Here is a 27,874-nt window from a genome sequence, read left to right as displayed (position 1 = left end):
GCGAGGCTTGGGCGTCTTGTGGCAGCCCAGACGTCAGTGGAATCGTGTTCGCACGCACGCACGCACTAATTGTTGGAGGGAGACAACTGCAGAGCTCGGAAAGAAAGCGCACGCCAAGGGCAGTTATTGAAGTTGGATTGGTGTCAACATGATGAAATAAAGAGGTGAACAAGAGCAGGAAGGAATGCTTTGAAAAGCAGCATACATACTTGGTCGATACAAACGTTGCCGATACAGACAATTTCAATGAGTACATATTTCAAGCCACCACAAAAAGATAATAAACGCAAAGTTTAAAGGGAACGCGCTGAAAAGTGAACAAAGAAGCGTGCAGATGCATCCCGCACCGCTGACTAGCACGGTTGGCTATGTACGGCGCGAAAGAAGTTCAACAATCATCATCATCAGCAGCAGCCATCGTCTATTCACCTGTATGTGAAGACATCTGCTATTTGCATTTTCCCCTGATTCATCCGCTCCTTGTTCTGTATCTCGGTGTAAGTCCAGGTGTGTATATAAGTTGAATTTCTTTCGCACCGTACATAGCCAACCGTGCTCATAGGAGGTGCGGGATATGATGATGACATCCGCAACTTCTTTAACATCATGGACCACTCATGCTATATTCAGATGTGAGTCATTAAACAAAACAAAGACAACACGAGTGTGTCCCTCACCTTGACAACAGAACTGTTCGTGCAACTCTCGCCAGGTTTAAACGCAAACGCCTCCAACATCAGCGGAGGCGTCCGCTGGTCGTGTGACGTCACAAAGCCTTGCCACGTGTTTTTTTTTCTTGGAAAAAGTCCTTCGTCGACCGATCCAAGCAAACCCATCATGAGAAACAAAGTAGACGTTGTCCCCCGAAGGGAGCTGGGAAGATTGTCGATATAGTAAACAGAGCACACAGAGCACACAGCGGCAGAGTAAACAGCAACCCCGGCCTTGGGCGCGCGATGGCTATTGACGACACACAGATTTGTTTTTTTGTTCCCAAGGATTCAAACGCCGTGTTTGTAACACACGTCTAACTAGTTTAGCTGTGTTAAACACGTCTAGTTAGATGGAGAGTGGCGCTAAAGCGAGCGACCTTGGAAGTGTTTCGCCACGCCGAGAGTTACCTCTGCCTGGTTGCCGGTGTGGAGTCGTACGCGAGAACGCGGGCATGTTTGTTTGTGGAAACTCTGGCATCGACGAAGGACGACAGTGTAATGTGAAGGCAGCGGCGGCGCGGCGCGGTTGGCAAGGGCCCCGGTGCAGGGGATGAAATGGGGGCCCCGACCCTGGCCGGGTTCCCTCACGCTTCGTAGCCACGCCCCTCCTCGCCCGCGCAGCTGCACCGCCTGCGCGCTCGACGGCCACGCAAAGAGACGGAGAGTCCGGGCAGAGCGCGCGGCGGCGCTGTTGAATGCGCGCGCGCAACGCACGTGGTCAGGTGCGCGAAACGTCAACCGCAACGGGACAGAATGCGCCCCCTCTCTCTCTCTCTCGCGTGGTCGTTACATTTAATCAGTCGGCAGGGAGTATCGATTCTGATTGATTGATCAGCTCGAGTTATCCAAGCGAACTTATTTCTTTTTTGAAACAGCTGCCCGGATTTGAGCTGCAGGCCAAACTGCGTCTCACGAATGACTGCGTCTCACATTCAACGGACTCAACGAAATATGAATGCCAGCACATTAAACTTTAGTTCAGGCAAAAAAAAATTCTAATGTAAATGTTTATCGTGTGCTTCAGTCGACAGCGCCACAGATTTATAAAATCGTTAATTTTCTTTTGTTGGCTCAGTGGCTTTTAGTTTAAAATAAATTGCAGGGACCAGATTGATGCTGAGAGTTTCGAGAAATGAATATACACCGATGGATTTTAAATTGACCGAACGGACTGTGCTTAGCAATATACAATTGCAAAACAGTTACGTTTAATTCCGTCCAAATGAAAGATTATCCTGAATCTGCGTTTAGACAGCGAAACAAAACAGAAGGCCCCTTCCTCGCCTTCGGGGCTGCAGCGCTACAGTGGACCTAATTTTCGCGCTTGTTTTCACTGCAGCATACCAGATGTACGGAGTGCCGATTACAGAGTTGCCGATGCACACACTCCGTGGGTCGCTAATCTTGATGCGATTTATTTTACAAACATGCGCACAGAGCAGAGGAAATGTAGTCACGAACGAACTGGAGCAACTATGCAAACTAAAGTCAAATAATTAATAATGGCAAAACACATTTTGTCTGCATCTTTTGCTGAGTCTGTGTGTGGTTTGGGCGGGTCGATTGGAGAGAAGCCAAAAACTAATTCCGTGGTAGTTTTTAAAAATGTATCTTCATCCTCTGCGATGATCTCCCCTGGTGACGCTGTCACTCGTCTGGCTGCAGTGATGTCTGTAATAAAACACGATTTCCGTGTGATACCATTTTCATGATAAGCGATTGTTACGTGTGTAAGAACGGCGAATAGCATTTTCTGCAGGGGTGGGTTGAGGTGGTCCTATATGGGGCTGTGCGATGCCCTTTCTCCCAGCGCTGATATCGGAGCGGGACCCTTCCTCCCCGAGCGCCGCTGGCCCAGCTGGAATAACGCGCAGACTCCTCGTGCTGCCTCCTGGTGTGACGCCTGCATCGCATCGCACGGCTTCTGATCTATCACAGGGCGAGATGGGCGCTCCGATTGGTTCGGTAATCGATGATGATAAATTCGGATAGCACGAAAACACTTGGAGGGAAAGCAAACATCTCTCATCTCTGTTCCAACGTGTGTCGCTGGACGTGCGGTGATGGGTGCGCTTGGCATCATCATCATCATCAGCATCATCATCATCAGCATCATCATCAGCAGCAGCAGCATCATCATCAGCCGCTATGGTCGATCCACTGCTGACGGAAGGCCTCCCCAACCCACCGCCATCTCAGCCCTGCGACAGAATCACCCGGCCAGCACCCGCACGCGCCGACGTCGTGGCGCCATCTCCACTCTCGGCTGGCACCGCTCGTGGCAAGTGTCCAGCACCCTACACCTCACGACCCCTGCGAGCCGTGACGCGCGCTGCGCAGCTCAAGTCCGCTTACTCCTCAACAGTCAACGCCTCTTGCATTTCCTCTCCGCTACATTTGCTCCCATTTCTGTAATTCCCACAATGCACCGCCCCATGCCTCTTTGTAGATAAACGCGGACAATGGAATTGGTCCCGAGAGCGCCCCGACACCAAATTGGATGGAGATGACCCTCGCCGGGACGTCTCCTGTGCTCTGCCAACAGCATCCCGACCACGGGCTCGTCCGCTTTGTTTACCGCTCCAATCTCCCTGCGAGAAATAAAGCGAGAGATGCTTGACACAACTCAAAGCCGAGGAATTCCGGGCACTTGAAGCTACGTGTGGGCACGTCAACTTGGCGGTAAGGGAGTGGGAGAGGTCCCTCCAGCCTGCGGTACTGCCCACTGGAGATGGGCATCACTGCTGACTGTCGCCACCCCACACGCGTGGAGGCGAGGCGCGCGATCTCCAGCGCTGTCTCCTGCCTGTGTTACACTCCACGGCTTCCGTCCTGTCAGGCCATCGAACGATTCATCGATTCAAAATCACGAATCAGTTCTCTTCCATCTTGTTTGTATCGTCTGTCTCATATGTACCACCTTGCTTGCGCCGTTTCATTAGTTGTGTCGCTGGCCAATCAAAAATGAGTCACAGTGATGCATTAGATTCTGCTGCGGTCAGAGGGAGATAAAACAGACCGCTCAAGCCAGGCCGCCCGCGTGGTTATCTGCTGCGTACTTGCAGAGTGTGCCACTCAGAGGCGATCCCATGGCGAGCCGCACGCATTTGGCAACGACTCGCGAAGGAGAATGCATTTGAGTTTGCCGCTCGTGTATTTGTGACGAGGGTCCTGGTCGCGTTGCGCCGGTGGCTTCCCACTGCACCGCGACCTCCGTGACCCCGTCTCCAGCGTTGGCCACGCACAGTGCCATTGGCGATCGCTTTGTCAACATGGTGGGTTGCTGGACCTCCTCTACGTCAGCTCAGCCGGACAAAAATAATGAATTTACCTAGCTTCCGTGTAATCGATATCAGCACTTGGGAGATAAAGATGGCAGGGCATGGAGCTTGTCGCTGTGTCGCCGTATCCCTCACCCGCCCTCGGCCTTGTAAGTGGTCACCAACAACGCTTACCCCAGTAGTGCATATGGCTATTTTTAGTGTAAACATACACGTGATGTTTCAACATTGCCACATGTATACACCGTGTGGTCGTGTTTTATGTTGAACCTATGCACTCATTCATGCCCGGCCTCGTTTCCCCATCATTCTCCGATTCCTTCTTGGAAGCAACGATCCGAACAGCCGTCCCTGTGATCACCAACTTGTTATGAGCACAGTTACCGTTTCTAATGTAATCTTGGAGTATGAGTGGTGAATAAGTGCCTTGCCATAGACTGCAGAGGCGAGACACAATGGTATTTAACGTACACTGCTCGTTTCTGGAGTGCGAGTGATGGTGTGTATGTTGTCCACTATAGAAGAACCTTTTTCCAAACCCCTGCTCCCTCTGTTTGTTGATTGGCCTAAAAACAATACCATTGTTCTCAATGTTTCTCACGAACAATTTATATCCAGGACAAGTGATAAGAGGCTAAAGGGTCTGTCATTCTTCAAGTCAGCTTTGTCTCCCTCTTTGGACGGATGAATAACTTGGGCATCATCCCACAATTGCGGTAAGCAATTTCTGTGTGAGGATTTAATAAACAGGTCCATCAATCTCTATCCAACAGCTGCATCAAAATTATCCAATGGTCCAAACTAACAACAGAGTGGTCGCCAGGAGGGTTGCACCGTGGAGGATGATCATCGTGGAGATGAAGCAAGGACACTTGCTTCGGTGTGCGGAAGTCTTCATGCAGCAGTGGACAGAACATGGCTTATGTGATTATGATCATGATAATGAATAAGTGCCGATCCATCTTCATTGCTCAGTTTTCGTGTCCAAGAAAGCATTCTCCATCCATCTCTATGAACACATTTGGCAACAATTAAACCCTGAGCCTCCTCCTTTCAGGTCTTGCGAAAGTGGAAAGCAAACAGTAATTGAAAAACATCGATTCTTACGCGCGAAGTTCGATGCTCGCATCGCGAGTGCCAGAATCAATTTTAGCCCATGAATCGGTGAATCGTTATGTACCGGTGTTTTATCTCAGTCACATTTGTAGCTACGGGTCATTTAAACATTCTGCAGTACAGATCTGTATCGTTGGAACGACGGCACAGTACACATTCCTGCGGAGGGAGCTGGTAGGAACGTTGGGTTGCTCGGTCAATGGCCTGCAGGGTCAACGGCGGCGTGGTGTATTCCGCAAATATGCCCGACTGTGAGGGCGGGCACAAGCCGGCGTGAGTAGGTTAAACGTTGAGTTTTATAAGGGCACCACGGGGTGACCAGCCCCTCCCCACCCAGCCCCACCCCTCCCACCCAGCCCCTCCCCACCAGGCCCTCCCCACCCTCCCCTCCCCACCCAGCCCCTTCCCACCCTCCCCTCTCCACTCAGCCCCACCCCTCCAATTTTTGAATGCATGACAGACGGACGGACACAATAATCCCATGTGGGCTGGTGTAACCAGGAGGTTCCTACCAGTATTAAATATCTTAATTTACCAGGTGTACAACCTTGTTAATTATCTTTAGAACTTACCGGCCGCTGGTAGGAGTTGAACCATAAAGTATTAGTTAACTGACCAAGGGCGAATATTGCGTGTGCTGGACTGTCCGTGGGCAGCGTTCTGTCTGTACATGGAGTTCACGAGGCAACAATCTGCTTCTGTGTATACTTCTTGTTTACGAAAAGCCCGTTATTAGTTTGGGTAAGAGTGTATTAGTGTTATTTATTTTGCCCGTAACCAAGGGGACCCGCCGTTCCGTTCCTGGCAGTGCTGCGATGCGATCGTCCGTGGCGCGAGCTCCTCCGAGTCCACGTGGCTGGCGGAGGCAGCGGCGCTGTGCCCCAGCTCCCTGGGGGGGGGGGGGGGCTCGCGGGGACTGCCGGGTCCGAACTGAGACCCGCGAGTCGGACGGGAGCGGAGCGAACCTGCAGCATCTGCCGCCTCTGGCTGTTTCCCCGTTGTTCGTTTGGAGCCAGTCTGTTGCTTTAAACCCATATTATTATCCACGAGATTGATGCGCTATCGACAGGATGCATTGTTTACCCGGCCATGCTGACACATTTGGCTGACTAAGCCTATGCAGTATTATAGCCACCTTGTACGATATAAACACGGCCGTGTGGACACTTTAAATGTACCACCACGAACAGCATTGTGGAAATACCTCTCTGCCTGACAGTGGAGTACAGAGGCTACAGTCCCTTTGATTTGGTGTAAGGGGCATTTAAAAAATGGCGTGAAAAAGAAATCACCTTTGGATGTAATTTTCTATAACGTGCCAGGATTTAAGTAAAACCAGTTCAAAGCTCGGGAATTCGATGTGCCCCGCTCTTTTCTCTTTCAGCAAGCAACGTACGTGGGGCTTTTTTTTCTCCTGCTGATCAGATTTCCAGTCTTACGTTGCTCTGGAGACAGAGATTCATTACCATGGACATTTATGGCCTCTTCTGTAAAGGGAGACTTCTGTGCAGCAGTCACGCATAGATAATCACCACTTTGTACAATTTGGTTTTCCAATTTGAAAATTGAGCACACAGTGGCCTACTCCAGAAAATTATGCCACTTTACATCAAAGAGAACATTTACGTAATTTCCGACAAAATTACCAAATGGCTGCGGTAATCAAAGCATCGAGCCCGTGCGGGGCTGCCTCGGTCGGGAGTGCGTCTAACAGCTAAGCCGGAACCGTGGTCCAATATCAAGCTGCCGTGCTTTGTTAGCCCCGTAGGAGAATAGACCTCGGAGGTTACGACTCTTGCCCAGAAGGTAAGGGAGGTAAATGTGTCTCGACCTCTCGGCTGAGATGGATTGGTCACGTGTTGAGAATCGACAAGGACGGTGACATTAGAATGGCTTTGGAGATGTCACCGGTGCAGGGCAGAAGGGGCGGTGGGAGGACCCGAGGGTTGGGGAGGAAGGGTCACGTGGCATGAGACGTGAGGACGGGGAATGTGACTGGTGAAAAGGCACAAAATAACGTAGGGGAAGCTGACCCCTTGCAGAACTGGGACTTTGGCTTCGAAGAAGAATATTCTTTAGAAGAAACGCTCCCGTCTACAGCGAAGATCTCAAACGGGCACGGGTGCCCGTGCACACACTCACACGTGGATGTGCACGTGTGAGAGTGCACAATGTAGGAGGTTTTTGGCTCACAAAGCAACGGCGGGATGGGTCCCACGCTCCGAGCGGCACAAAGTAACGTCGGGACATTCCACGGCTAACGGCACACACGTGCGCGCTGCTCTCTGGAGACGGCCGCTGGCTGCCAAGCGAGACAGGTGGAGGCACTTTTACGAGATACTCGGAACGAGGACGAACGACCGACCGTGGATTATTCGATTTCTCCCCCCCCCCTTCCCCCCAAATTGAGATTTAAAAAATTCCATAAATGCGAATTTAAAGTAACGTGTATCAAATTCGTTCCCTAGTTTATAAGTGACACTTCATAGACATACTCTTTGGTTCTTTCGGTAAAGTCACGTAGGTAGAAAAATAATAGATCACGACGTTTCGATCGCAACACAAGCGATCGTCATCAGGTGGGACAACCACAGCAAGAAAACAATTGCTGAAGTAGGGGAGAGATCTGCCGTGGCACGAGGTTACATAGGCCTCGGCAGCAAGGAGGAGAGAGAAGGGGGGGGGACATTCAGTATATTGAGTTGCCGTGCAATGAGGGATGACTGCAATTAACTTGACATGATTTACAGATGGGAGTTAAGATTGCCAACTTCATTGCTGTGCTGTTTTTCTTCCCATAAGACCCAACACACAAATATACTTTGCTATGACTAATCTTATACTTGCTTACATTATGCGTGGTTAATGTTCGAGGCCAAGTTGTATATAATTGATTGAAAAGACTTAACTTACTAAGATTCCTTGTGTTCCTGTAAGGAATCTAAAAAAGTTACCCCGTTTGCAGATCTGGGTTAATAGTGCATTGATGCATCACTTAAAATAATGGTGTGTACTCACGATACATTTGAGATCAGACTCAGACGTATTTCTCAGTCACACCGATAGGTCTATTATCATCAACCCAATGCGGTATAAATCAACACATTTCAAAACAATGCCGGTACCAGATCTCATTACAAAATCAATTCCTGCCACCCGAACAAAGATTCGAATTCCGGGACTATCCGGGCCAAACCTGGACAGGTGACAACTCTACAAATCTTGCATCAAATTGTGCGTGTGTGAATTGATCGTTTTAAATTTGTACATTTTCTTTGTTGATAGGTCCACGTGACCCGTTGCCACTAGACGTCACTACGTTCATCACAATAGGAAGAGGGAAACAAGAAAACAAACTTGAATAGTCGCTCCTCCGATCCGTGACAATTCCTCACATTACGAGGGAACACATTTCACGAGACCTCATTCCCGGCGATAAGGATCTTACCATTGCTCTACCTTGTTTGAAACGGACTCAATCTCATCCTACCCTCTGCCGCTTGTGCATTTGGCACAGTCCAAGGTTGTGTTTATTTTTGCGCAGGATGCTACGAGTCCATGCTGGGTGTCGGCCGCTCACTTTAAATGCGGAAATGTGTAACACGACAGCCCCTTGGTGCTTTTTTCTTCTTCTGCATTTTGAAAAATCCTCAATTTTAAGACCTCCCAAATAAACACTTTCCGAGTGATGCGAAGTCAAAGGTTAAAGCTCCGCGCGCTCCAACGTCGCCTCGCTCACGGCACTGCTGGCGGAAAGTTGTCTGCTCAGGGAGCCCCCCCAGAGAGCCCCCCCCCCCCGGGAGCCCCCCCACTCCCCCCCGTGGGCCTCCCCCACGGGTCGCGGGGTCAGCCACGGGGCTGGGGGAGGGGTGGGGTGGCCACTTCGCGCGGCCCGCCGCGTGGGGAGGGCCGTGAGAGCGCTGGTTTGTGCCTCCAGGTCTTGGGCAGCGCGTTGATGAGCTTGCTCGGTTTTCATTCACACAAAGTCCCGGAGAAGCAAAGCGAAACTTTCCGATCAAGTTCCGTTCATATCGGGCGACCTTTGCGAGAGTTCGCGCGCGCATCCTCCTCGTCATAGACGGACATCGCGGAACGACGGCAGCTGATGCGTTGGATCAGTGCGGTGCAGGAGAAGGCTGAGCGGCGAGAAGCGAGTGCGGTAGAAGTGACCTTGCTGGAGAGAGGTTAAAGTGACCTTGCTAGAGAGAGGTTGAAGTGAACTTGCTAGAGAGAGGTTGAAGGCGGCGTCGATAAGGGGGGGAGGGTGGCGAGAGAGGCCAAGGTCGCTTTGACGACCAAGTGGAGAGGATGCACGTGCTGGGGAAAGGGATAAAAACGATGGGAAGAGGCCAGGAAAGACTGAGCCCTCGGGCTTTGGGGATGGACGCCAAGGCGAATAAACGGAGAGGACGATTCAAAATAAATAAATGGCGAACTCAAAATTAGCTGAAGCATAACACGTACAAATTAGTTCATGTGAAAGATTATATGACACACGTGGAGAACGAACTCCAGAAACGTGGGCTACAAGCTGCCGCACGGCTTGCCGATGACACCGGCAAGTGGGACGTGGCAAGCGGAATACTTGACCACCTGCGGGGCTGAGTGGAGTTTCGTCGTGTTTATGCAATCGCGGACTCTTTGTATTTCGTTCAGTAGATTAAACAATGCAACCACAGAGCAATATCTGTGTTCTGGCGCAGAGAGGAACCCCGGGTGTTCTCTATTCTGTGGTTAAAACACTCGGTTTTCATGTGTGCTTGTATTTATGTCTGCTATTTACAAAAACCGTAATTCTACACAGTGATTTGGCGATGTTCCTTTGGCTCTGGTGCACAAGCACACGTGACAACAACCACTGAGCACAATCGGCACGTCAACAACGCGGCCCCGAGAGAACACGAACAAACCCCACGACGGGCGACGTTTCGGGCCATGGCCCTTCCCCAGAGCACGCCGCCAATCTGCGCCGAGTGCACAGAGATGTGAGACGCGCTTGGCTTATGTTTGTGTCTCTGTCCTGTCGACCTCACAGCGGAGCCCTGATTGTTGAAGCTTTGGGAGGGACCGGATAAAGCCAAGAGAGATCTCCGTCGAGCGAGGGGTACGTGGCTGCCCAACCCTTCACGCGCCGCGTCTTACCTCCACGTGTGGAGCGCGTACTTCCTACGCGTTCGTTCCTTCAGGACCATGGACTCGCTCTCTGCTATTTGTGCCGTTTTCGTTTTCCGTTGCTGCTGCGCTCTCACTCCCGTGTCCAACAAGCCGGGAAGCTGGCTCAACGGAATCATCCGTGGAACAAATCAAACATGCGCATTTTCTCATAAGCCTTCGAGCCGACGATCAGACACTCGTTATATACGCTCAAAGACAAAAATCCCCTGTATAGCCTCGACACGCTGTTGGGGCAAGTGCTGTTCGCGGCATCCGATGAAGGCCGCCATGGCACACGAGGAGGTGGGTGGCCAGCACCTTATCCAGGCACCTTTGTCCCCTCACACACTCACACACACTCACACACTCACACGCACACACACTCACACACTCACACACTCACACACACACACACTCACACACTCACACACTCACACACACACACACTCATACACTCATACACTCACACACACACACTCACACACTCACACACTCACACTCACACACTCACACACACACCCACACACTCACACACTCACACACTCACACACTCACACACTCACACTCACACACACTCACACACTCACACGCACACACACTCACACACTCACACACTCACACACTCACACTTACACACTCACACACTCACACACTCACACACTCACACACACACACTCACACACTCACACACACTCACACACTCACACGCACACACACTCACACACTCACACACACACACTCACACACTCACACACTCACACACACACCCACACACTCACACACTCTCACACACACACTCACACACACACTCACACACACACTCACACACTCACACGCACACACACTCACACACTCACACACTCACACTCACACACTCACACACACACCCACACACTCACACACTCTCACACACACACACACTCACACACTCACACACACACACTTACACACTCACACACTCACACACTCACACACTCACACACTCACACACTCACACACTCTCACACACACACTCACACACTCACACACACACGTGGGTGCAATAAATACAATATGCTCTCCACTTTATCTTGCTTGCCAGCTTGGAATAGGGCTGTTCGCGAGCTCCTATTAAGGCAAGGACAATGCATGAGGAAATGTCAAAGACGGCTGCACACATGCCCAGGATTGTTCGCTCCCCCATTGCTGGTGTTGACATCAACTCGAATTGGTAATGTCAGGCTGAGGCAACCTCGGGGAGACTCTGGAACAGATCGAGATCATGGTTCGCAGAGAATCCCACGGCCGGGAACACGACCCTTGTCACTACGAATGCAGCTCAGTGTTATGTTTATTCAAATCGTGAAAGAGTTTTCAATTCAAATTCCTGTCGTATTGTTCAGTTGAAGATGTCAGTTTTGAATGCATTCGGCGCGCAGTTCTGGTTCCAGTGTTGGAACCTGGCGCTGTGGTGCCACGCGGCTCGCTGGTGGCACGCTCACAGAGGCTTGAACTCAGAAGACCACCCTGGTTATCACTGCGGTGTGTGTCAACCATACAACACAACGCGCCCTCAGCTTCACGGTGAGCGTTAAAGCTCCCGCGATATCATTTCTAAAAAGAGTTGCCCATTTTCTTGGTTATTTCGGTAAAGTCACGTAGAAGGGAAATAATAAAATAATACAAATAAAACATAATTAAATAATTCTCACGACGTTTTGGCCACAACGCAAGCAACCGTCCTCAGATGAAGAACAGGTCTGTCGGGACAGACAGCGTTGTGGCCGAAACGTCGTGAGAATTATTTTATTATGTTTTATTTTTATTATTTTGTTATTTCCCTTCTACGTGACTTTACCGAAAGAACCAAGATGAATCCCGGCAGTCACGAAAGCTTTAAATCAGAGTTGCCCATTGTACTGCACATTACTTGGTTGCAATTACACCTTCCAATCATCGCCCCGGCTGTGAACCCGCCAGGGACTGTCTGTGCACCACACTGTGCCTTCCTTCACGACAATAGCCTTACACTCTATGAGAATAGCGCAAATGCCAAATGTACTCAATTATCATCAAATATTAAAATAAAACTTTTTGTGTGAGACTGCATCGGCAGCGGTGCACGTGAGCAAATGATACAAACTCATGTGCGTCATGAACACCGCAATAAACATGCAATTTATATTTCACTAAATAAATTGGTGTGGTCACAAGAATGTTATTGAGGAACGTGTTTTAGTTTTGGGAACGAACCCAGATTATAGTTTTGAACCGTTGCTTTGACTTCTGAATTTTCAGTTTCGTTTCACACTCAGGGTTCTCTTTTTCCACGTTCAAACAAACTTCCCATTTTCATATTTTCGGCGAACTTCACCGAGTGGCGAGCGCATGTGGCAACCCGAGAGAGAGAGCGGCGCGCGCCGCAGCTGAACACGTGCGCGCTCTAACCCTCGGCACGTGCGCTCTTCCCCAAAACAAGAAGACCCGCGCAGTGCTGCTGCTGTTGCTGCTTCTGCTGCTGCTGCAGCTGCTGCTGCTGTTGCTGCTGCTGCGTGAACATCGAGGTTGCCCCGTGGCGAGCCTGCCTCGGGCAGGCCGCACCACGTGCCGGGAGGTGCGGGCGAGCCCTCTTTACTCAAAGCTGATGAGTTACACTCCTCGGTCACCGAAGATAATTCGTCCTTAATATCAGGGGGTGCGTTATGCTTGTCTAGGTTACGAATGTCAAAAAAAAAACGTAATTACAACCAGGCTTTCTACAAGATGTTCTCTCTACGTTTCACTGCTTTTGTAATGATTCGCGGCGCAGTTGGGTTTGGCTTGGGTTAAATGTTATGGTAGCGTGATCGGATTAGAGGGACATGACAAGGTACCAGCTTCAATGAAACCCAGGCCACCCCCGCCTCGCTCCACGCTCCTACAAATCGAGAGAAACGCGCCCACACACACGTGTCTGACGCCACACACACACGTCTCATCCTGCACACACACACACGTCTCACCCTGCACACACACACACGTCTCACCCTGCACACACACACACGTCTCATCCCACACACACATACACACACACGTCTCATCCCTCACACACACACACGTCTCATCCCACACACACACACACGTCTCATCCCACACACACACACACACGTCTCATCCCACACACACACACACGTATCATCCCACACACACACGTCTCACCCTGCACACACACGTCTCATCCCACACACACACACACACGTATCATCCCACACACACACACACGTCTCACCCTGCACACACACACACGTCTCACCCTGCACACACACACACGTCTCATCCCACACACACACACACACGTCTCATCCTGCACACACACACACGTCTCACCCTGCACACACACACACGTCTCACCCTGCACACACACACACGTCTCATCCCACACACACATACACACACACGTCTCATCCCTCACACACACACACACACGTCTCATCCCACACACACACACACGTCTCATCCCACACACACACACACACGTCTCATCCCACACACACACACACGTATCATCCCACACACACACGTCTCACCCTGCACACACACGTCTCATCCCACACACACACACACACGTATCATCCCACACACACACACACGTCTCACCCTGCACACACACGTCTCATCCCACACACACACACACACGTATCATCCCACACACACACATACACGTCTCATCCCACACACACGTCTCATCCCACACACACACACACACGTCTCATCCCACACACACACACACACGTCTCATCCCACACACACACACACGTCTCATCCCACACACACACACGTCTCATCTCACACACACACACGTCTCATCCCACACACACACACACACGTCTCATCCCACACACACACACACGTCTCACCCCACACACACACACACGTCTCATCCCACACACACACACACGTCTCATCCCACACACACATACACGTCTCACCCCACACACACACACACGTCTCATCCCACACACACACACACGTCTCATCCCACACACACACACACGTCTCATCCCCCACACACATACACGTCTCATCCCACACACACACACACGTCTCATCCCACACACACACACACGTCTCACCCCACACACACACGTCTCATCCCACACACACACACGTCTCATCCCACACACACACACGTCTCATCCCACACACACACACGTCTCATCCCACACACACACACACGTCTCATCCCACACACACACACACGTCTCATCCCACACACACACACACGTCTCATCCCACACACACACACACGTCTCATCCCACACACACACACGTCTCATCCCACACACACACACGTCTCATCCCACACACACACACACGTCTCATCCCACACACACACACGTCTCATCCCACACACACACACACACGTCTCATCCCACACACACATACACGTCTCACCCCACACACACACACACGTCTCATCCCACACACACACACACGTCTCATCCCACACACACACACACGTCTCATCCCCCACACACATACACGTCTCATCCCACACACACACACACGTCTCATCCCACACACACACACACGTCTCACCCCACACACACACGTCTCATCCCACACACACACACGTCTCATCCCACACACACACGTCTCATCCCACACACACACACACACGTCTCATCCCACACACACACACACGTCTCATCCCACACACACACACACGTCTCATCCCACACACACACACGTCTCATCCCACACACACACACGTCTCATCCCACACACACACACACACACGTCTCATCCCACACACACATACACGTCTCACCCCACACACACACACGTCTCATCCCACACACACACACGTCTCATCCCACACACACACGTCTCATCCCACACACACACACGTCTCATCCCACACACACACACCCGTCTCACCCCGCACACACCATCCACTCTGGCAGTATTTGTGGCTTCCAGCTTCTAAAACTCGGCAGTAAATTTCTCATTAAATGTAATCACTACTGACTTTGGTGAATTTACACAACCAGTTAGCGTGCGCAAAGCGATTTGCGTTTTTAAAGTATTTGGAGGGTGTAGTGGGGGCACAGCGGTTAGCGCAAGTACCGGGTGACATGAGTTCAATTCCAGGCCATGGCTAGAACGCGTCGAGAGTGATATCCATTCCGTTTCTGGGTGCCCCATTTCACCAGCGTGCACTGTCAGGCGTCGCGGCGCGTGGCTTAACGACCCCAGAGACGAATCGGGTGTGCGGAGACTCTCATCCAGCAGTGGGTTTGACATTCAAGCATCTGCACACAGCCATTTCTGGAGGGAGCGTAACGAGAGGCGATCGCCAGAGAGAGAGAGAGCACAAGTGGGTGGCCAGTATAGAAGAGAGCTTTCAGTTGCTGGAGGGATGCGTTTCCGCTCTGTTCACTCGTGAGTGCATTTACGATGTCGCAGTGACAATTATTTTGCGTAACGAGTTAAGGCGGGAGGCTGCATTCAGCCAGCGTCTCTTTCGGAAAGGAGATCTGGGAAAAAATACACGGCATGAAAACGTAACAGCAATAAATCGTAAACAAAAACAAAGGACACTAGTTCTGCCCCTTGCAAATGAAAAACAAATCTAAAACTGGGCAAGAAAACTGGCACCAAAAATCTTGTGCAAAATGCGCGTGCAATTTTCCCGTGGCTGAATGTGAATACACAAGTGGCAACTGTGATGTCAAAGTGAGGTGATTGCATTACAGCACGCCCGGCTGGGATTATTAAACGCGAGTAGGAAACGGAGCTTTGCTCGAGAAAAGCAAAACACACGGCAGCATCCGTGGGGCTAAACCTGAGCTCACAATCACCAATTGCTTTGTGACGCTTCACTGGCGGTGGTGCATGAGAGCAGACATAACAAACAGAACAACACGACATTGGTCAAGAACACTGCCTTGACAGAACAGTTCCTTAAATAAGGAAAAATATGCAATACGTGACATTTCAGACAGTGTACGAGTGAAGTGATCGGATTACAAATGTCTGCACTTGTGAGCGTGTTATCAGTGAAACTTCATGGGAGGAACGCGTTGAGGGTGCCTCCACCTATGCCCAGGTGACATTTACCTGTTCCTTGTTTCTGGAGGATTGTGGGTAGCAGGAACCTTCTTAGCTGAAACGCGACAAGGTGTTTGAAAGAAAAACAAAAAACTGAATTTGCTTAGTTTTACTTTCCCTAATGTCATCTGTTTACCAAGCAGGACTCCATGCTGCGTCTCTGCGAAGAAATGTGTCACTGCACAGCAAATCTATTATAGAAAATGTTTGTAATCGATTACTCGGGATACACCAGGGAACGATTTAAACATCCAAACATCTGGTTTAAATAATGAGGCACCTGGGTCACTCCCTCTGTTAGATTGGTTTATATAATTTGTTTTAATAAAGTGGCTGATGGGGGAATGTTTCCGAAATGAATGTAAATAATATCCATCCCTTGGAGTTCCCTGCCAAAAGAGCAAGTTTTCTGGCTCAGCGCTCCCGCCGCACTCTCCACTCTCGTGCTCTCCTGCTCATTTCGCCAGACGGACTCCCCTTAGTTCGGTGTCTGCCAGCGGCACATCCTTCCTCTTGTGCCCCTCGGCCTTTTCGTGGCCCAACGGTGGCACTTTCGCCGCTCGTTGCAGAGTTTCACGGCTGTAGCCCCACAGGCCGCCCTGGTTAATACCGCGCGGGGCCTCCCTGGTTAATACTGCGCAGGGCGCCCTCGTTATTAAAACGCAAGCGTATTGACCGTAAAGTACTACGCGGCGTCTGCTGCCCGGTAGATGCAAAATATTGTTTCGTTTGACTTTCCCAAACGTCGTTCGAAAAGGCGAAGCCGTTGTGAGGATCGTTTGACTTTTACTTCACAATGCAGATCGGTGCGGGAAGGTGAACGGGGGTGCAGGACCGGTTCGGCTATCGCTTGCCACTGCTGTTAGCCGTGGCCAGGAATTGAATTTGGGCGGCAGGGTTCCAGGTACGGAGAGTCAACCACTGCGGCACCGCTCAGCCACAGGAATCTCTACATGTTTAATTCCATATTGTAAACGAGACGCTTTAAAGGTTGTTGAAGTAAAGTGCAATTCTGTAATATACTTTTTTTTATGGCTGAGGAGGCGGTTGCTGCTGTTGCATTATGAACAATTCTATTCAGAGTCAAACTGATCATGGTCAACATGAGCACCATCACTCTCCAAACTGTCGGGCACCCTGCTAAACATCGGGGTCGTGAGGCCAGGAAACTGAGTGGCAAGCGACATTCATGGTCTCAAGCGGAGCACAATGTCTCGACCGAGGTAGGCACGTGACCAGTAGCCACAGCACTAACGATAGGTGTACTACTGGGTGTACTACTGGATGTGGTATACTGGATGTGGTGTGCTGGATGTGGTGTGCTGTATGTGGTGTGCTGTATGTGTAAACATTTTTTCTTGCCGCCAACCCAGACATTGCTGGCTTGAAATGAATCCCTGGTCTCCACCATGAAAGTGCTGCACTCTTTGATATGCGTTCGGTCATGTGACTTGGCCGTGCAATGTAAATAACACAGAGGGATCATTTGTTAGGCAGATGATTATAAACACGAGTTGACGAAGCAAATCGGCCACTCTATAAACCATCCATTCATCGTCATTCGTGAACATTTAACCAAGAGTTGATTTGACTAAATGTATCTGATGGTAATTTAGATGGTGTTGTTTTACATTGAATGTAAAAATAATTTTCCATTTCATAGGTTGTGTTTCTGTTTGCCTCGAGCAAGATGACGCCGCGCACGAGTTTCTCGTTACGCGGCCGTGGGCGTACAGGGTGCTCGCCACGGGCCGGTTTCGCGGCCGATAAATATTCCCACATCCTCTCGGCAATTTTCTTTTGGGAATTACCAAAGCGCTCCATCTGCGATAAAGTGGACATGAAACTCCCCGTCAACCCGTTCACGAAGGCGGCCATTACGTGTCAGGGCCAGAGAGCTCCAGTTCCAAATCTTCGAATTATTCACGACGAAATAGCAAACCGTGGCCAGCCCTGTGTGAGCGTGCCCCTTTGAAGAGTCGCCCCTGCAAGAAGGATGACAATGGTTTCCAGCAGGTTATCACCTTGTTAAGTAAATGACGTCGAATTGAATGAAACCGAGACGAGAAAAGCTTTGAAACGAGTCAGCAGTTTGTATTCTGTGGAGGCGGGGTGTGTTGGGGGTGTGTTGGGGGTGTCAGCCTCGCCTGCCGCTGACGTGCAGCTACTGTGCAGCCCGCTGCTCGAAGTCGCCTTGCTCAAATCGCGAGAACCGACTGCACGGCTGCATCGCGGCACCCACGTGGCTCTCGCGCTCCGGCGAATGTGAGCAGCATTGCCCGAGTCAAATTATGGCAAAGCTGATGAAATTGAGCAGGATGCCGGCCTGCATGCATTTAGAGCCCAGAGCCAAACATGTGGAAAGAGGTGAACTTTAAAGACATCACTGCGTGCCCTAAAACATGTTTGTTTTATTATTTACATATCAGTTTCGTGTAATAAATTCCAAGCAAAATAAGCGATTTAAGGCGGGGGTCTCTAACTGCGTTTTTTTATTTACAGAAACTCTTTAGCTCCTTGCAGTATTCAGTTACTTATTTGTATGCTCCGTGTGCAGATGTTTCGCTTCTCGGAGATCGTGTGAGTGATATTTCGACATCAGCTCGTGGGAGCTGCCTGCTTCGGCTGTGGGGGGGGGGGGGTCCTTGATGATGGGGGTCGTCTTCCGTCCAGGCCCAGGGCTCGTCGTGGCCAGCGATGCACGCGGCTTGAAGCTGCTCGTAAAGTTGATAGTTGTGAGCAGCCATTCGAACGAGAACCTCCAAGTGAGATGGCAGAAGGGACAGGGACACGGGGATAGAGGTGCGGTGAGTTGAGAGGAGTTGAGGATGATGCAGAGGAGTCGTGACATGATGGCGATGTAGATCGGAAACAAATATAGAGACAGGAGAGCTAAAGGAGACACGGGCAATATAGGGATGAGATCAATTAATGGGCTTGTGAGGTTTTTTTTACTTATTAGGATTTGAAATAAAGCTGTTGTTTGGTGCATCCATACTGTATCCACCACCCCATAGTCAATTATGTATTCCTTTGACAAAGGGTCAACCAGATATGAGTTGACTCCTATTACACACCCCATATATGGTGGAATACGTCATATCAGTGGTGGCATCGTGCACGCTACGGGGAGATCCTCTTATCCGCATGTATGCGTGGAAATCACTTCTGTTATCCGCGTAGCTATCCGTAGATGAACGCGGATGCACGGATAATTTGATTTATACAGATCCAATTGGGGACATCTATTTGGGGTATTAAGCGGAATGATTAAGTGTGCACGCGCCAGACGCTTCGTTGCATCACGTGACAGTGGAGGATGACGATGGCTTTGGAAGGCCTTCTTCATTCAGCAGTGGACAGATCATGGCCGATGATCACATTGTTGTGAATTATTTTGTACCAATTTACTCATTGTGTCAATAAGTACAATGCTGTATATGGGTGTGTGTGGGGGGTCACGGTAACGTAGCTTTTGGGGAACGACTTCGCACAGCTCTCAACAACTATCAAGGGAGAGAGAGACAAGTCTAAGTATAAACACGCAGACCGTGCGCATCTTCTCGAGCCTGCGAGCTCGCCGTGGAGGTTTAGAAGCTCGGTGTTCGATGGAGCTCTACACGTCCAAATCGATGCAGATCCAGACGGGCGGACGGGCAGGCGGAATGGTGCGCGCGTATCGGAGGAGCGCTTTTCCAGGGTATCGAATGCTCTCAAAAATATTTCAACTCTCATCCGCCAAGGACGTTCTGGTTATCCCTTCATTAATTATTAACGCTAAGTGCACGAGTGGCCTCAGCTTGAGCAGCATCGGAGGTTTAGAACAAAGAGTCTGTGCAAATGCCCGTGGGCAATCGTGTCCGTACGAAGCAACGCGCTAATACAATTTGTCGTACTGTACTGTGGGAGTGCAATGTGAACATGTTGCAATCGTCGTTAGCTGCTGATGTGAATCACAGCATCTTATTCAGCAGGTGAGCAGCGTTGGTAATTGGTAACTGATTTTGGGAATAGACTTCTAGTAACGTCATACAAAGTTACACATTTTTTGCCGATAAAATAAGGCAATTGATGTAAAATATTTTAAATTTCATGCCCATGTGTTTATATGTATTTGTGCGAAACGTAATTTTGGTAGCCTGCAATAAGCAGGTGACGAGCAGCTGCAGAGGTCTACTGGATGTGGTTGGCCGGGATTGGAAAATATTTTCTGGGTCACCGACCCAGAGCGATCTGACGAAAGTGAACCCCGAGTACGCGTGTCTGTGCGTGAAAATGTGTGCTGGAATTTGTATTCGGAATCGCGTTTTGTCTTCGCGCTCGTGTGCCCGAGAAGACTTTGTGTGCATGGTGGATGAGGCACGTGGTCACGTGGCCCACACTATGATGTCAGAATTTTTATTTATCCACCCACCGATTCAACAAATGACGGCAATGAAGGGTCAAGGTTATCAGGTAGATTGCGTATCATTGCTTTCTAATTAAACAAACGTGCCACACGTTACCCGGTATGGAGTGTCCTTCCTAAAGGCAGTTTCCATCTGTAAAGGATTTTGCGGAGGGGTCAGATATTCCCAATGATGGCATCTCCCAAAATGCACCAGTGTGTGTGCATGACTCGAGCCCATGACAAGCCAAGACTTCTCACGCACACGCTATTTACAGCACGTGGATTGGACATGCGTGAAGATCAACTGTCTTTACATTGCCTCAAGCGCAAGTCCCCTGCACTGCTGAGACTTTGAAAAATATCCCCTTGCGCATGAAAACTATACATGGAAATAAACAAGGGAGATGGATATCTTCTGCTTTTTAGAATTTGTGTTGGACACATCTTCTGGTGCTCTCCAGTAGCCAAAGTGAACCAGTTCACGCTCCTAAGTCAGTTCCCTTGCTTCTCGTGAACTTCTGTTGCAATGTCTCCATTCTACAGTACCAGTGTTACACAACCTTCAAGTTCAAGCTCATTGTGAACAATACAAAAAATAAAATTAATACGCACACAACAGAACGCCCCCTTCGTATATCTGCCCCTCCACATAACACACAAACGTGTTATTTTACACAAACATCACTCTGGGAGTGCACAATTTCAGGAGCACTGTTTCAGTGCCTCATGGGCACTCAGGCTCACTCCCACCGATGTTGATGAATTGCCAGGTTTATAGGTAAGGACTCTGATCATTATTGGTCTGAGTTTAACACAAACCTATGTAATACGCGCACAAAATAATAATGCGCATCATGGATTTCTGTTGCATTGTCACCCGATCGCCAGATCTTTGATTTATCATTCGCTAAATATAATCAAGAATAGGTTCACGTGACCGCCTCGTTACTTCCAGCCTTTCTAAGAAGTTGTACCAGCTTCACAAAGCGTGTTCCTTGAGACAGCCGATCCTCGGTAACTGTGCCAGCCCATCTTATCGTGCCATAAACACTGAATCGATACAATCTCCTTGCTCAAGCAATCGTTATTCCTTCAACTCCATTGGCAGCCCTGAGCCAGTGGTATGTCTCACCGCTGCTAAGTCTGCCAAACTCTTAATTGAGTTGCGTTATTGTCTTATGTAAGGGTGACGCTGTGGTATCACATGTGCCTCGCAGCAAGTAGCGCCTGGGTTTGATTCACGAGGCGGGCGCCTCCCTGCGTGGTGTTGGTACGTTCTGCCCCTGCCACTGAATGGGGTTCCTCCCATAGCTACGGCGACTCAGTGGGGATTACAGCAGCTGCGACATTGCCCCCGACAGACAACCCTTGACAGGACCCTCCTGAAAAAGAGTCTCGTGACTTTCTTATGTAAAACAACACTCATCGTTATCATAATGTAATTAGTAGGCGTATAGAGTTATTACTATTATTATTCCCTACGTATGTCTCCACGGGGTTTTTTTTGTTTCGAGGGTTGCCCCTGTACAGCCCCTTGAGATGTCCTACGCAGCAATTAAGACGCTGCGCTCTTCAACATTGCTACAATGATCCGTTCCACGTTTAAATTTCGATTTAAAGCTTTCGTGACTGCAGGGATTCATCTTCTTGGTTCTTTCGGTAAAGTCACGTAGAAGGGAAGTAATATTCTTCGCCTGAGGATGGCTGCTTGCGTTGTGGCCGAAACGTCGTGAGAATTGTTTTATTATGTTTTATTTTTATTATTTTATTACTTCCCTTCTACGTGACTTTACCGAAAGAACCAAGAAGACGTTCCACGTTTGTTCGCCAATCAATCACAGGCGACTTCGCTCAGAGGCGTGTGCACATCTTGTTGACCATGGAGAGACGACCAGCCGAGTTGAACCCCAGCTGTTCCCTCTCCCTGCGACACAAACGGGGCCCTCTCGGCCCCATCGACAAACAGCCCCGACATTCTAGACACGGCGCTGTGTGTAGAGTGCACGCAAACATGGCTTTGCTAAATTGACGATCGTTTTCTGTCACGCGCAAAACATGAAACTTGAACTAAATATGCTGCCCATCCTTTCTCAAATGTCAAATGGCAGTTTCAATAGCACGTGGCATCGTTAACGATACTCGTCACCATGAAGGTAATGGGAAAAAACAATTTCATAAAATGCCCTCCTCCCCTCTATGCCTCGATGCAGCATCAGGCTGGAGTGGACCTCATTGGGCAGCTGACTCGCACAGCAGAGAGACCCGTCACTGGGGGACGGAGCTGCGCCTGTCTCACGGTCGCTACTTCAGTGACCCCATTCTTCTTCTTGGTTCTTTCGGTAAAGTCACGTAGAAGGGAAGTAATAAAATAAAAATAAAACATAATAAAATTATTATGTTTTATTTTTATTATTTTATTACTTCCCTTCTACGTGACTTTACCGAAAGAACCAAGAAGATGAATCCCTGCAGTCACGAAAGCTTTAAATCGAAATTGACCCCATTCTGCTCTATTTCGCATTTATAGAGCGCCCTGCCCACTAGATAAGAACTATCGTCAACAACACGGCGTGGCCCCGAGGGTATCAGCCCTTCTCTCGAGCACAGACGAAAGGGCCGCACTGCCCCGCACGTGGCCTATTTTGTATATTTCCACTTCGAGGGCCACGGGTGTTGTTATTGGCGAACGTCTTGAGATGTTGTTTCCATCAGTCATGTGACCGTGGCTCAAGCGCACCCACGTGTCGCCTCCCTATTCAAGAACGGAACACTTAAAAACAAACAGCAGCAAACTCACATTTCATAAACGTCAACGTTTGAATGCCAATGCCCAGAATTTCCTGCCGTTGTTGTAGTTTCCCAGACTGCCTGATTGCAAACGGGCGCCAGTAAACAAGGTGTTCCACTTGCTGATCGCGGTACGCTGATGGGGCTGAACCGTCTCATTGTGCTCGGTTCATTTCCAGCGGGGTCACAGGGCGTGGTCATCCGGAGGAGGGATCTGCAACTGAACTTCTTTTGTTTCTTGTTCACAGTTACTGCGATGTACTTAGGCTCAGAGTTCGATTTAGTGTTCAAGTATGTATATATATATGCGCTTGCTTTGAGCCAGGATCCGTGACCAACACAGACCGGAGGAGCCCTTCCCTAGAAACACCTTGGCAGTTCACGAGTGTCGATTCCGGAAAACCCGACTCTGAATGTCGAAACCGGTCCACAGTTTGCTTGTGTTGAACCAAAGTTGCCGAAATCGTGCACTCGCAACACTTCCGCGTGGCCGGTGGGATGTGTCACAAAAACACTCCGTTATATATTGTTCATGTGGAGGCACGGCGGTGGGAGGGAGGTCTATTGCCCGTCTCTGTATCTTGTGTAGTATTTTATAAATACAAACGTAACAATTGCCCGAGTGAGCGTTACGTCTCACAAGCGCGTCAACCCTGTTGGGGATTCCGCTCGTGCTAGCATACCGCGGCAGCGTAAGGGCGAGACACCCTGAGTCGTAGCGGGTGGGCGACTTCTTGTGGGCATTATGCACAGAGATGAAGCACCAGTTGGTGCTCGCCACGAGGGCTGTGTCTCGCAGCTCAGCGTCGTGAGGTCGACGTGCGCCACCGCGATCGGTTTCGCTCCGGCGTTGGCGCGTGGACCGCAGCAAAGGAACGCGAGCGGAGTGCCGACGTGGGCACGGTTGGGCCCGAGCGGTGGTCTTGTTTTTGGTGTGTTCGCTGTCTTATAACAAAATAAAATAAAACAGAGAATACATAACGACGTGACCCTGCCCCTGAGCTGAGAGCCCACGGGAGCGCGCTGCGTGAACTCTGTGCGGTGGGGCTCGCAGTGCCGTCTCTCTCGAGTCCAACTTTTTTTTTAAAACCTCTCCACCTCCAAACTTCCCACATTTGATTATTTACACTGAATTCGAGTTACAGCGATTTTATATATATATGTGTGTGTGTATATATGTGTGTGCATATATGTGTGCGCGTATATATGTGTATATATATAATGTAACACACTATTATAATCAGCGCTGTGTCGTATGCTATTTAATGTATTATTTTTTCTTTCTACGTGACTTTTCCGAAAGAACCAAAGAGTAATTCCTGCAGTCACGAAAGCTTCAAATTAAGTTTAAACCACCTCTACGGGGAGGTTTTAAGTGTGTTTCTCTCTCTCTGTGTGTCTCTGTGTTGTCTCTCTCTGCTTGTGTGTCGGTCTTTGTGTCTCCGTGTCTGTGTCTTGTCTCTCTCTCAAATTCCACACTTAACTTATAATTTAGCAATCTTTGGAAGAACGTAATCAACCAGACTATGCGTTAATTGTGTGTTGACCGACTCTCTGTATTGCATTGCATTTCCAAATTTTACTAAGTTTGTTTGATTAAGTGTGTTTTCTCTCTCTCTGTCTCCCCTTGTGTTGTCGCTCTAGTTTTTCCTGCAGTCACGAAAGCTCCAAATCTCTCATTGACATGCTAATTTCTCTACCCCCCCCCCCTCTCTCTCTACCCCCTCTCTATTTAAGGCCTCGACACAGAGGCGTTTTTTTTCCTTGTGTGCCTATGTGTGTGTCTCTCTCTGTGTGTCTCTGTTATCTCTCTCTGCTTGTGTGTCTGTCTATGTGTCTCCGTGTCTGTGTTTTGTCTCTCTCTCAAATTTAGCAATCTTTGGAAGAACGTAATCAACCAGGTAGGGTGTTGATTGTTATGTTAGCCGACTCTCTGTGTTGTATAGCATTATAGTTCTAAGTTTACTAGGTTTCTCTTTTATTTGTACCTGATGATGATTGCTTGTGTTGCAATCGAAACGTCGTATGCTATTATTTAATTGATAATTTTCTCTTTCTGCGTGACTTTACCGAAAGAAGCAAAGAGTTTTCTATGGTGTTTATAGATATCTCATCACGATACATGTGCTTTGGGGATACAGTGGTCTTCAGTGTTGCCAGCATCGTTCAATACAGCACTGCGCATTGATTGCGATGTCAATCACTGTAACGTCAAGGAACAAAGTACACCGTCTCACTCTCCCACGTGTGGTTTGGGGTATTAAGGCACGATGACCGACGTTTCGGTCCACGTGAAGTTTCCAGCACGTGGAGCGAAACGTCCGACAACGTGCCAAGCAACTTGCGGTTAAACCTGAAAGCACAATGGGGAAATCATTCACAGCAGCAGCAGTAGCGCTGCTGGTGGTGGTGCTGGTGGTGTTGCTGCTGTTGTTGTTGTTGTTGCTGCTGTTGCTGCTGCCTGTTGCTGCCCAATGGTGTTGCCACGGAAGTGCTTCAAGACATTCTGCGGTGCTGCTCTTGCCAGCAATGTTTGTCATTGGCTTGTTTTGTATCATGCCAGGGTATCGTCTGTATTGAGCACTCCTGCGAATAGTATCACGAGTCCAGGTCCAAGCAGCAAAGGCATCGGTGCTGCTGTTCTTGCACTGTATTATATTGGCATGCGCCTGCAATTCAGCCCTTTGAAAGCACAGATTTAATCTGAATGGATTCCCATTCTGATAGACTACGTGGTGGCCATTAGATTGTAGTACAGCAAGTAGGTCACTCACGTGCCTCTGCACATGTTGAGGGGTTTCTTGAATGTGTGGGGTTTCTCCCGGATACTGCGAATACCTGTCAGGTGCAAATGGCTGATGAAGGGATTGGTCCAACATCTCAGCGTTTCCCCTGTAACATCTTCTTCTTATCACCGAGTGCAGCTCTCCTGGCTCAGCAAGGACTGCTAGCGATAGGAGTTTCAAGATTTTAAGAGACCCACAGGACAGAGTCTCGTTTAGCAAGAGTGACCTGGGGCATGAGTCTGCCAGTCGGGTTGGCGATGATTGCTGCTGTGCACAGTGCAATCCCAGTTGAGTAATCTGCGTCGTAACGTCCGAATGTTTGCACATTTGGACCCTGACGCCGGCACGCAATGACCTGCTCTTGCGAACGATGTCAGGGGACCTTTAACTTCCACTGCGAAGCTGTGGGCGCGTAGTATTATTGTACCGCGGTCATTACAGCGACAGCAATAACCAGGGCGGCCGCTGGCCTCTAAACCTCTAACCTCTGCATTGACGCGCCACAGCCGAGCTGCGTCACCGCCCACATTGCAGTGGCTCACACAACACAGGGGAGGGACTCGCGTGGAAAAGGTCGCCGGTTTGACCTCCCGGCGCGTCGGCTGACACAAATCCACCGGGCAGGATACACGGGCACAGCACAGCGAGTCGATGGGCAGGTCGCGTGCGGTGGGGTGAAGTGTGGGTACTCTCGCCACTTCCAAGACATTTCGCCAGCGTGGAAGAGTAGGCCAAAAACACCCTTTCATAGACTCTCTCTCGTGCTGCCGCGCGGAGGCCCTCCCGCCAGCGGCGGTGCGAGCGAGCGACTGTAGGCCTGCACCTTCAGCTCGTTGCTTGTTTGGTCGTGCTGCGTAATCATCGCCAGCGGGCATCGGCAGCTCCGGTAAAGGTGAACGCCGGGCACGTCACAGGTTGTGCCCAGCACGTCACAGGTGTGGCCCAGCACGTCACAGGTGTGGCCCAGCACGAGCACGTCCCACTTCCTGCAAGTCTCCGCGCGCATAAAAGATTTAAAGTCAAGTGCCCGTAGGGCCGCCGCCGCCGCGGGGTTTGCACTCTCGCGGGTGAAGACCTTGTAAATGATTGATGGGACTAAGCAGCGCAGCCTTCTGGCGCACGGCATCTGGAGAGCTCGCTGATAGACGGAAAACTAATACTATCAGCATCCTGCCCGGCAACAGACGGCTCTAAGTGGCTCTCTGACTGTAACCAGACCGCCGCGCGCTCTGGACGTGCATTATTTAATTACCTTATGCAAGGTTTGCTGATTTGAAACCCGACTGGCCCATCCGGGTAGAGGCAACTTCCTCTCCCGTCAAACTCCGGGGGTCTCCAACTTGCCGAGTGATTTTCCAAAGTGCCAATTTCCCCGTGGGTTCTTTTGTGCCGAGTTTCAGTCACGTGACTCCACCGTTGATTATTTTCACGCAACTAAATATGCAAGTGTTTTTTTTTTAATACAAAAATTACGTTTGTATTCCTGGTGCCACGCCACTAGTGAGTGATGGGGATGCTCCATCCGCTGTTGGCTTCAGCACCTCCTCAGAACCCCACCGCTCCTACTGCAACAAG

At 49.8% G+C, this 27,874-nt stretch overlaps 1 protein-coding gene across 5 annotated transcripts in view; it reads left to right on the top strand.

Moving 5' to 3' along the window:
- The window catches only part of LOC144726803 (interleukin-6 receptor subunit beta-like), a 93,803-nt gene that overhangs the window by 18,568 nt on the left and 47,361 nt on the right, over positions 1 to 27,874 (top strand). For 4 of the 5 annotated variants that reach the window (XM_078605713.1, XM_078605714.1, XM_078605710.1 and 1 more), the window contains one exon: positions 10,146 to 10,214. The gene's annotated coding sequence lies outside the window, so the exon portion shown is untranslated. Of the gene's footprint in view, positions 1 to 10,145; positions 10,215 to 11,682; positions 11,786 to 27,874 lie in introns of all 5 variants that reach the window. The other variant, XM_078605711.1, reaches the window with a different exon arrangement.

Source organism: Lampetra planeri, chromosome 24, assembly GCF_965212315.1.
Source record: "Lampetra planeri chromosome 24, kcLamPlan1.2.h2, whole genome shotgun sequence".
Taxonomy (NCBI): Eukaryota; Metazoa; Chordata; class Hyperoartia; order Petromyzontiformes; family Petromyzontidae; genus Lampetra; species Lampetra planeri.
Note: the sequence above shows the minus strand (reverse complement) of the source record. Positions and strands in the feature narration are given on the sequence as shown.